Source organism: Pistacia vera, unplaced genomic scaffold (genome assembly GCF_008641045.1).
Source record: "Pistacia vera cultivar Batoury unplaced genomic scaffold, PisVer_v2 Contig227, whole genome shotgun sequence".
NCBI classification, from domain to species: domain Eukaryota; kingdom Viridiplantae; phylum Streptophyta; class Magnoliopsida; order Sapindales; family Anacardiaceae; genus Pistacia; species Pistacia vera.
In genome coordinates, this window is record NW_022196032.1 from 362,122 (window position 1) to 370,457 (window position 8,336).

General features: G+C 32.1%; 1 long non-coding RNA gene across 1 annotated transcript; it reads right to left on the reverse strand.

Moving 5' to 3' along the window:
- Nucleotides 1-1,967: 1,967 nt before the first annotated feature.
- On the reverse strand, nt 1,968-3,205 carry LOC116130920. Its single transcript, XR_004128157.1, has 3 exons — nt 3,134-3,205; nt 2,339-2,403; nt 1,968-2,244 (listed from the first exon to the last, which is right to left on the reverse strand). It is a non-coding gene; the product is annotated as an uncharacterized LOC116130920 (long non-coding RNA).
- Nucleotides 3,206-8,336: the final 5,131 nt, after the last annotated feature.

Sequence of the window (8,336 nt, forward strand, 5' to 3'; positions counted from 1 at the left end):
AAAAGAAAAAGAAAAATCAGGTAAAGAAAGATCTGCATACAAAACTATGTTTTGCTTCACATAATTGCATTGTACTAAAAGGTGGGATGGCACTAATCGACATAATTTTCACATTAGGTGAGGAACGAAGCAGTGCAAGATTTTTTGTCTTTGATGAAAGAAAGGAAAACATTGTGCCAACAATTTTTTTTTTTTTTTTTTTTTAATTCAAAAAAATAGCCAGAACAAAGTTTGATCTCGGTTAGTAAAAAAGAGAAAGAGAAAGAAGAAGATGAAAAAGAAAACGATAAAGCCTCTCTAATGTTTTTGAACTGGCGAGATTATTAGCTGTTTGTGATGGTGATCCTAACAAAGTGAAGAAACCCAGAATGTATTTTAAGGTATTCTACGTTTCATTTGGAAAAAATTGACCACGTGTCATGTTTGTTATATTGTGTTTATTGTTAAACTCTTTATATAACATATTTCGTCACTGATCATATTATTCACTGATCTTAAAGATACGATTTTATAGAGCTAAAGACATAATAAGATTATTCTGGTTATTTCATATTTTTTCACTCATATCTTTATGATCTATTTTGGTGTATTAAACTTGTTATTTTTTGTCATTTCTAGATCGTCAAAGACTATGCAAATCTTATTGACAAAAGAATAGTGTTTCTCTCAGATGTTAAAAATGACAATCCACTAAATTATACTTTTATCTAAAGTAAACATTGCTCAAGTTGCCCTAAATATAAGAGGATTGCATTGTACTTCCTTTAATTATTCTCTCAATTTTCTGGTTCAATTGTTGTATTCATATCAACATAGAGGGTCATAACTAATTCAGTTGACAATGCAAATGAACTTAAAGGAAAAAAGAGGAAAATATTCCCCTCTGTGACTTGTATTATGGTATGAAATACACATTGTCAAAACTAGCGTTTACAAACATAATCATAGGCAATTTATTTTGTTCCTACAATATGGAATTTTTCATTATTAGTATTTTTTTTTTGGTTCATTTAATTGATGTTATTTGCTTTATTAACTCAAAAATTAATAAAAAAAAGATAGTGATACATTGTCTATTTCAAGTGAGAGTGGTTCAAACAACACCTGAGAATTTTGAGATGCGTTTTCTAGCTATGGTACCATGTCTACTGGTGTATGCATTGGTGCATCATTATCCAAAGTAAAACTAGTAACTTTAAGTAGATAATTGAAATTTGATGATATTTTACATTAGCTTTTAGTGAAAGAATTTGCATTATGTCAATATAAAGGATATTACTTTTTAAATAAGTAGAAGCATGTTGATTCCTTATTGTGTTTAATGTCGAGGTAGGCTATTGACGTAAATAGTACTGCATGTAAACGTTTGAAATACAATCATCTCGAGACACAAGTATAGTGTCCTTTTAAATTATTGCTCTTAATTGTTCGTATGCTGAAGATTTGTTCGGTTAAGTTTGATATCTGATCCTTTTTTGGATGAGTAGTGGAAGATTTTTTGTATTTATTGAAGGAATAGGAAAAATTGTGCCAGTAATTCTGATTTTTTGTTTCAGATAAAGCGCTAGAACAGAGTTTGAACTCAATTAGCAAAAAAGAAGAAGAGGAAGAAGATGATGATGATGATGATGAAGAAAACGATAAAGCCTCTCCAATATTTATGATGAGGATTTTGAAGTGGAGTTGTTATTAGCTGTTTGTTATAGTGATCCTAACAAAGTGAAGAAACCCAGAGTGTATTTTAAGGTATTCTACATTTCATTTGGAAAAGACTAGCCATATGTCATATTTGTTCTATTGTCTTTGTTGTTAAGCTCTTTAAATGACATGTTTCCATCACTTATCAATAGAACAAATAAGACACGTGACTAGTCTTTGACCAATGATGAAAGATGTCATATAAAGAGCTTAACAATAAAGACAATAGAGCAAATAAGACACGTGACCAGTCTTTTCGAAATGAAATGTAGAATACCTTAAAATACACTCTAGGTTTCTTCACTTTGTTAGGATCACCATAACAAATAACCAATAACAACTCCACTTCAAAATTCTCATCAGAAATATTAGAAAGACTTTATTGTTTTCTTCTTCATCATCTTCCTCTTCCTTTTCTTCTTCTTTGCTAACTAAGTTCAAACTCTGCTCTGGCTTTTTATCTGAAACAAAAAATCAGAATTGCTGGCACAACTTTTCCCATTCCTTCAACAAAGACAAAAAATCTTCTACTGCTTCATACCTCACCTGCTTATCAAAAAAATGAAGAAATATCAAACTTAACCGAAAAAATATTCTATAGACGAACAATTAAGAGTACTAATTTAAAATGAAACTATACCTGTGTCTCGAGATGATTGTTTTTCAAACTTTTACTGAATCCATTTTTGTGTCAACAACCCACCTCTACATTAAAAACAATAAAGAATCAACATGCTTCCAATAAGTTAAAAAGTAATATCTTCAAGATTGACATAATGCAAATCCTTTCACTAAACGCTAATAGAAATATCATCAGATTTCAATTATTTACGTATAATTACTAGTTTTACTCCAGATAATGATACACCAATCACTACTTTAAAAAACTCCTTTCTTAATGGGTAATAACTGTTAAGAAATGTGTTTTTTGACAGTTTTTCTCCCATCATTGAAACCCCTATCAAAAAATGGTGGTGACCATTTTTGAATTGTCACAAATTTCTCGACTGATACTTGACAGTTATAAACTGTCAAAGATTTGACCGAATTTTAACCAATCCTTATTAGTCTTCGAATTGTCAAGAATTTTTTTCGTTAAGTATTTTTTTTTTTAAATATATATATCTATTTGTAATTAGTTTATTTTCCATATTATTACCAATTAAATAATAGAATAATGCAATGAAAATCTTCATAATATTCCTCAACCAACAACAATTATCACAATTCATAAATAAATTTAAACATTCAACAATGTTTCAATTAATTTAGTAAACGAAATTCAACAAAAGTGGTATATCATTCAACAAAAGTTTAATACATATTTTTCCATCATTGATGCTTTGACATTAATGAAAAAATCAACAACTAAAAGAAGTTTGATACGTAAATTACCCATTCTCCTCTTACTTGCATCTATCATTTAAGAACTTACCTTTTCTTTAGCAAACACTTCAAAGGAAGCATCGGGTGGAACTGAAGGCCAAACTGATGGTTTAAGCCAAGGTAGCAAGCTGAGAGAGGCACTGATCAAAGGAAGAGGAAATAAATTAACAGATGAATGATAAAGCGACAAGAAGGTCAAAATTCGGCACGTTTAAAGATAATTTATTTTCTGTCACAAGGTCAATCTTATAGAATGATATAACCAGCAACCATAATAGAAGGCTCAAATTGATATCAATCTTAAATAATTAATTCATACCGGTTGACAGGGCTTCTTTCTATATCTGATCCATATCCAATTAGGAATGTGGGCCTCATGAACTGCCATAATCATAAACCCACTGAAACAATATTTCTATATATAAGGTTCAAAGATTAAAAGAAAAGAAACAAGTTTCACAGTCCACAATGGTGTGAAATTCTACAAAATATATTCAGAGAAAGTTGCTGGTATTGCCAGAATTTCTGGCCCTATTATCAATTGAAAAATGAATCAATCACTTTAAAGTGAAGACAGAAAACATTAGCATCATAAAGAAAACTGATATCAAATACCAAATATGATGATTCAATATGAAGTGCTATAAAAATTACCTTAACTCTACATAAAGAATATAAATCACCAAAGAGCCGATGGAACTCTTTTTTTATATGAAGTACTGCAAGTCCTTCATTATAATGAGAAAATGTTGCACTGATTAAAGCCAAGCAAGCAGTAATTACCAAAACTTCTCGCATACAGAAAGGTAATATATTCTAGAAGAACTCCAAGAGGAGTGAAAGAAAAGAGTAGAACTGCATGATCAAAACTAATACTCCTTAACAAGTGCTTAATATACAACATTATAAATTAACTAAATGAACAAAAAGATATTAGATACCTCATGTTGTGCCAGAGACTTTGAAAAGGTAATTATAAATAAATAACCTCTTGATGCAACCTCAAAGGAACGATTCAACTTGAATAAAAACTGCAAATTAACATAAATCATTGATGATAAGGCTTTCAAGCTAATCAAAAATGAAAAACCTCTTTAACCAACCTCATGTTGAGCTTAACAAGTGCAGTTCAATCATAAATAACTTAATAAATACTGTCTAAATTCAAATTCCATGAACAAATCATCTTGAACAATTTGTGTCAATGGTTTATTTGCAGGATTAAGAAATGCCGCAAATTCCCTCTGCTTCCCAGTCACATTAACTGCATAAAATTGGAATAAAATATGAATACTCGAGAAGAAGGCTGAAAAAGAAAAGTAGGTACTGCTTTTACAAATAAAAAGAAGCATCAAATGTTATTGGTATGAAATTGCTACAGAAACATGTAACATGCCTAGATTTCAAACTATCATACAAATTTCTTGAACTCTGGAACATTGAACAACTCTTGAAGAACAACACTAAAGCAGTTTCAACTATTAAAAAAAAACTAGGATATGTTTAAAAACTATTATCTAGAAGCTTTATAATATAGAACATTAAGCTTGCAAACAAAACATAACTTGCAAATTTTGCAAGTACATATTACTTTCCACATAACAAAAGTTGCATCCCTGTAAATTTTTATCTATATAATAGCATATCTAAAACTTCAAAATATGTTCCTTTGTATTAAATTTTAGGCAAATGTATTTTGCTGACACATTACTATGTTCCAGCCTATACTGACGACGGAGCTATACCAGTGTAGCAAAATAATACTAACAGAAATACTTAAGTCCACGATCTTCAATTCACACCATCCCTCGCCTTCTACAATTGCCATAAGGTATGTCCTGATTCATTGCATGAGTACATTCAATAACAAGCCTTTAAGGAATCAATCATCATTTTGTTGTTTGTTTGCTATAACGTATTTCCTAATTCATTTCATGAGTACAACTATTAACTAAATCTATAAAAACAAGCCTCCTCACCCAGGTTAGCTCTTCAAATGCATCCACGTCTCTTGTTGTGGAAAAAGCAAGTTACATAACAGGTGAATACACTATTTAGAGCCACTGTACCAGTGAAACAATATCAACAACAAAAGACAAAACAATAACCAGTATCGGCAACAAAAGCCAAAACAATAAGCATGAAGATGGAGCTTCTAATATGCTTTACACGATAGTAATGATGCTATCCCTTTGGAATAGGAAGAAATCTGTGAGAGTTACACACAACATTAGTAAATATTTGGACAATTACCTATGATCAACATTTCCGTAGCATGTGGCATCCAAACAGAGAGCTTCTTCATCTTTTGGAACTCCTTTTGAAGCCCAATATGCATCCAGTAAAACCGGACAGTTATGGTTCTTGGTGTTCCTCTCATACAACTCTGTGATGGTTAGAATTTCTCCGACAAACTCACACACAAAAGCACCTTTTTGCAGCTTTTCTAGAGTTCTAGGCCCCCAACCCTTTCCATCAGGAGTAAAAAACACTTAACATGTAAAAGAAATCAGTCATTTAATACACATGTAACTAAAAAGGATATCCATAAGAGTAAGTAAACAGTGATGAGTGTCATTATAACTCCAATTTGAAGAGAATTGTATGATGAACAATTCATGAAACATTTTCAATAGTTTAGCTATTACTAGTGTTAAACATAAAACTGAGGGCAAAAACTTTGCGAAGAGGGGGATAAAACCTGCAGTTCGCAATTTATGCCACGCTGCACCACACGATTGCCACACTGTCTGTAACAGCCACATTTGCTCGAACATTCCTTTATAATATTTCTCTTCAAGTGACCCTTACATGGTTCTAGAATACCTTCATTTCTTGATCTTTCAAGTGGGCAACATTTACAATTCAAGAGGCATTGTTGTTGAGGATCCCGAGTCATTGAGATATACTCATCTAAGAACTCTTTATCTAGAAGGCCTTCTGAGGAGTAAACATACTTCCCACTTTCGAGTGCACAAGGTACCGCTGATGATAGACAATCACCAAAACAAGAGGAACAACAATTCTCATCACCAATCCGATAAAGAGAGACATTTACACAAGCATTTTGGAACACCAAATTTTGGGATAAATAGTGGAATGGCAATAGACGCTCATTGTTAATTTCATTAATCCAAGGAATTACAACAAAATGAAATGTGTTTAAACAACCTAAAATACATATAATTTATTGCATGTTTCTGAAAAATGATGATTGATTCCTTAAAAAACAATAATAATCTCCTTGAGCACTTTATTCGATTACAAAATCTTTTATACTGTAAAATCCTTTTTCTTTCATTGAAAGACAAATCAAGAAGCATGTGGGCATAAATCAACAAGTTCAAATATAACATTTAATGTCCATCATCTAGCTTCCAGGAATCTGAGATCAAAGTAATGATTTGTAATCTCAAATCCATTACTGATATCAAAATGCCAGGAATAAAAATTAAATTTTAAATTAAAAAAAATTAATTAGAATAAGCAAATCACCCACTAGACAACGGAAACTCACTGGAATTTATGGAGAAGAAGAGCCGAACGGATGGAGAAGTCCAGATTCCAGCCATCAAATGGAGAAGACGAGGCGAACCGAGTGGAGAAGTGAAAGTTTTCAGGCAGAAATTGAAGAAGCAGAGGCGGACGGAGTGGAGAGCAATGGCGTCGTCGGCGGTGGGGTTTTGTGGTTTGGGGATTTTCTGTAGAAAGTGACGAGGACTGTAGTAATTTGGAGTTATAATTTTTTTTTTTTTTTTTTTGTTTTAAACTTGTAACTTGTAAGGGTTCAAACAGTTTTTTCATTTTGGGTGTGTACATATATATATATTAGCCGGGTTCGGGGCTTGATTTTCTTTAATTTTAGATTTATAATCTTTTTAAATTAAATTGTTTTTTTTTTTTTTAATTTTAACGAAAAATTGTTTACTTTTTAATTTTTTTTAATAAAATCGGAAATTCGATTTTCTTTACTTCTATGGACCAAAATTGAACCAGTTTTTCGGATAACCACTTCGGTTCCCAATTCGATTCGGTTTTCACATTTTTTTGAACACCCCTAAATTTGGGTGTTGGGAATATGCCCCGACAAGAACTCACTGAAGTTAACAAACTTCGTCGAAATAGGTACTGAGTACACGCCAGAGTCACTGAGCGAGTCATGTCTACTAAATAGGAGTGGTAGAAATAAGAACTTTTTTTCCAGTGTCAGAATATGTCAACTATGAGGGTTTGCAAAAATGAGTTATATAGGGGATAAGCATAAGTTTTAAGGAAAAAATTGTGGGAAAAGTGAATGAAAATTGGTGGCAAAAAATGGGTGAGAAAAGTATTAGGCAATTTTTTTGTTTTTGTTTTTTATATACTTAATCTTTGATAGCTAAAAATTATCAAGGATTGAGACTACAACAGTCAAGAACAAGATTTGCAAAATTTATTTTTAACTAATTCCTTGACAGTTAATAACTATCAGGAATCATAAAAAACGGTAAATGATTATTTCAAATTCTTGACAGTTCATAAACAGTCAACAATCAGTCAATAATTACAATTCTTGACAGTTTTTTAAAACGGTCAAAAAAATCTGTTAATTCATTATGTCAGGGAAGGGAGTTTTTCTAGTAGAAAATGCACAGATTAGTAGACTGGCACCACAACCTGTATACAAGTCTGTTATGCCTAAAAAGTCAGGGCTAATGTGGACTCTCGTCAGCAAGAGCCAATCAGAATTCAGGGAGGCTATGTGCTGTCTAGACATTGCCACGTCGCGGAATGACGGAAGAGGTATGGTTCTTGTTAGTGCAACAGGTGAATGCCATAATTGCGAGTGGCTAGGAATCGTCCACCTACCCAAGCCCTATGCAATTTAAGGATATCTCTCGTGCAGACAACCAATGGGAAGTAGGTTAGGAATTGTATCCCACTTGCCGGACTGCAGGCTCATGATTATTACCTTGAATCCTCCCACTATAAATAGAGGGCTCCTCTCTTATTTACAAGATTGATTTATCTTTAGTCTTAAACAGCATACTCTCTCTCTCTCTCTCACTCTTACAGCTTCCTCTCACCAGCATCTCTCTCGTCTCTCTCTATATATATATATATATATATATATATATAATATCATATAATCGATATATATATATATATATATATTCTCTCTAGATTATAACTTAGCTCGCTACATGCGCCCAGACTGTAACCATCTATTAATACAACTACAGTGGACGTAGGAATTGCTTTTTGAGCATCTG